Raw genomic sequence first — 3,858 nt, forward strand, 5'->3', positions numbered from 1 at the left:
TATATATATATATATTATCATACTTATAATTTTTATATTATTCGCACTTTTGTTTTATTCGTCACCTATCATATCTATTTTTTTATGTCGCACGTACATTGATTCAATTTCAATGTAATTATTAAATTTGCCTAAATGATCTTTGCTTATACATAGACAGAGAATTCCCGTAGTGTATGCCGATGATACTGCATCAAAAGCCGCAAACGAAATATAGCGCAAGCGCACGCGGACAAATAGCCGCAAATACTTATTTCTCATGTCACGCGAAGCAATACCGTGCGACACGATAGGATCTCATTTGCTAAATATAATTTTCTCGCTTCGCATATGCGACCTCGCTAAGCTAGTAAACAAAATCAAACAAAATCAGTTTGTCGACACGATAGTGAACCAACAGATGTACATAAAAATCTGTTAACAGCCTCGCAACGCAAGCCATACTTATATATCGTTTTTTAAAACAGATTTATAATTAGCAACATATTAGCGTAGAATGTTACAAAAAAATCTATCGTTTTAAAATAATAATATTTTTACAAAATTCAGAATTTTTAATTGACATAACTTTGGGGATTTATTTCTTTGCAAACTTTTAATTGTAAAATTGATGATCTGATATAAACATGAAAACAATGTTATGAAGTTTTTGCAAAAGATAAGAAATATCAAACATAATGTCGCGTTATGCAAATCTTTAAGTTCAACTTTCAAAATATTTAATTTTAAATTAAATCTATTTAAAATTAATAATTTAATATATTTAAATATGTGTCTCTAATTCTTAAGCTTGTAATAAAGTATTTGTGTTATCAATCCATTTTTATTAATAACAAATTTACTGCATTTATTTCTTTTAAAGTTGTATTGATATTATGAAGCTTTATGACTTGTATTATTTAATAATTAAACTTTGTATGATTTATATGATAATAACTCGTTTATTTTAGATGTTATTGTAATAATTTATAAAGCGATGAAACGATTAAAATGTAAATATATGACGAGACGATCTTATACAAGAACATTTTTATTGTTATATCTCAATATCATACATATATATATATATATATAAACTGCCAATATCCAAATATATAAACCAGATGAACTGAATGATTCTTCAATATATTTAATCAAGATTTTTAACCGAAAATGTATTCAAAAATATGTATGCACCATAAAATATCAAGTCTTATTGTTTAATTATGAAAGACATAGCGTTATCATATAATATTGCGGAAAACTTACACGTGAATTGGTCCTCCACGCAATCGTATGTGATTGCTAATCCCTTGCAATTTTCAATAAAATTATTGTTGTCAAGCATAAAGCACGTTCTCACAGAATGCATATGCACTTGTCGCCACTTGCGCACATGTGCACCATAAACGTTATCACGATTACTAAATCACTTCATTATCGCGGCGCGTCGCTCATCGAATTGCACATATCGACAGCACACACTTTCTATTACAAGACCGAATCGTCCAATGTAACTCCTCGGCCGTACAACTCTTTTCCAGGAGCATTTTTGGATTTTTTGCGTCGATTTTTTTGAGACATGATATTCCACAACACTAAAATTACAAAATTCATAGATTCTTTTCTCGATTTCAATCAAAAATAGAATTCGACGTGATTGAAAGTACTCATACACTGGTTTCAAACTAAATGACGCAGGAATCGCCGATGACACATTTTAGCGTTCCAACGTCCTCTGTACGATCCTGCTCTTGAAATATGTAGAACTCGAGGGAACTCGTGCAAAAGTCAACGCTTTCTTTTATCTCACACATTTACTAGCATGAAAACAATCTGACAAGATTAATTATGAATCGACTAATTTTATCAGATATTTGCGATGTGAAAATTGGAAAGATTCCCTGCGCTGTCATACGCGAGAGTCCGAGCTCCTAGCGAACCGGCGCAAGCTCCGAACCTGGAGCTTCGACCCTCCAAGTCGATTTCGCGCTTATCTCTTTCTATCATCCTCTCTTTACCTCTTTCTATTTTTCTCTCTCCTCTTTTCCATAGAAAAATATAAAGTAAGCTTCGATTCACAAATTCGGTTTTTTTCGGCTAGTAAGCCAAGTAGAGAGAGAGAAATTTCGTCACTCCTCTCTTTATATATAAAAGATCATGTTAATTTTCTTAAAGAACAGTGACTCAATTAGAATGAAACAAGATCGAAAAAGGAAAAAAAAAGATAGAAAGAAAGGAAGGCGATGTACATATGTGATAGAAAAAGACGGTTAAAGATATAAGGTGAAAGATGGTAAGAAGCAGAGACGAGCGAAGAAGAGAAATAGAAAGAAGGAAAAAGAGAGAGACAAATCGTAGCACACACGTACTCGGCAAAGCTCGCAGCGTGGCGGGTCGACCGCGACTGAATCGTTGTCGAGGCGACTGGGGTCGAGCTTGAATGAGCGAGCATATCTCGGGCTCGTGAGTGGGAGAGAGAAGGAGTTGAACGCCGGGCAAAAGGGACGAGGATAGAGGGGTAGATGTATATAGCGTCGAGGGAGAATTTAAGCTACGACCAATACCACCAGCGAAATTTTCAAAGGCCCGTGCCCGCAATCTTTAAAGGGATCGCACTTTTTCAGAATGACAGCTTTAAGGTGGCTTCTCGAACGTCGTATCCAATTCTCAACATTTACTCGCTACATTTTTCGAATCGAAATATCAACTGAAACCGCTTCTTTTCTATTGTCAGAAAAAAAGTAGCACAGACTAGTTTTTTTTGCGCATCATGTTTTTTACGTATTGCATAACAAGATTATATATGCGTGTGACGCGTATGTGAAAATAATATAAGGAAATAATATAAGGAAATTATTTTAGCAATTAATAATGAAAATTGTTTTATTAAGATTTAAAAAAATACACATAAAAAATTGAGGTAATTTTAATATTATCTTATATTGTATTAACAAATTTGATTTTACTAGTTACAATTTTTTAAAAAATGTTACCAATGTATTCATACAGCTTAAGCTTAAAATATAAATTCTAGGAAAAAGCGATATTTTTTAAATTGACAGATTACATAACAAAAATAATTATTTTAAATTTAAAAATATGTAATTAGTTTATTTCTATTATATAAGATTTTCAAACACTAATAGTTTTATAAAATTGTATTTTGTTTATCAATTATATATAGCTTACATTATTTATAGTGTATTAGTTATATCTTATATGTTTACATTATTTATAGTGTAGTTGTTTTTTAATTTATATGTATCTTTTAGTTTTGGAGAATGAGTGTTCAGCACTAATTCTTTAGCCTTAAGATTAAATGTATATCTGTACGCGCATGTTTGCACAAACATGCACATAAATCAATTAATTTTATCTAACCATTTATACTCGATGAATTATATCAGTTGTATTACAACTTAGCGATTAATTTATCTTTCTCAATAACACAAACATATTCTTATGAATATATACAAGACTATAGAATGTGTATATGTATATAGTGTGTGTATATATATATTCAATTATATAATATTTTTAATATATATTATTATTGTTTAATTTCCTCAATTTAAATAAGTGGCAGAAAAAAAGACAGAAAGAAGGATAGAGAAAAAGAGAGAAAATGCAAAAAGTAAATAATAAAAAAAATATTAAAGCTTTGCAAACATAAAAAATTCCGAGCTTTATAAATTGTACTTTTATTTTTTCATTGTATATAATAGAACTATATGACAAAGTCGAAATATCAACTGAAACCGCTTCTTTTCTATTGTCAGAAAAAAAGTAGCACAGACTAGTTTTTTTGCGCATCATGTTTTATTGCATAACAAGACTATATATGCGTGTGACGCGTATGTGAAAATAATATAAGGA

At 30.6% G+C, this 3,858-nt stretch overlaps 1 protein-coding gene across 6 annotated transcripts in view; it reads right to left on the reverse strand.

Annotated features, from left to right (window-relative positions):
- The window catches only part of LOC115239105 (octopamine receptor beta-2R-like), a 64,019-nt gene extending 61,617 nt beyond the window's left edge, over positions 1-2,402 (reverse strand). For 2 of the 6 annotated variants that reach the window (XM_029813456.1, XM_029813455.1), the window contains exon 1: positions 1,249-2,334. The gene's annotated coding sequence lies outside the window, so the exon portion shown is untranslated. The other 4 variants (XM_029813450.1, XM_029813452.1, XM_029813453.1 and 1 more) reach the window with 4 other exon arrangements.
- Between the last annotated feature and the right edge of the window lie 1,456 nt (positions 2,403-3,858).

This window comes from Formica exsecta, unplaced genomic scaffold (genome assembly GCF_003651465.1).
Source record: "Formica exsecta isolate Colony F162 unplaced genomic scaffold, ASM365146v1 scaffold365, whole genome shotgun sequence".
Classification (NCBI taxonomy): Eukaryota; Metazoa; Arthropoda; class Insecta; order Hymenoptera; family Formicidae; genus Formica; species Formica exsecta.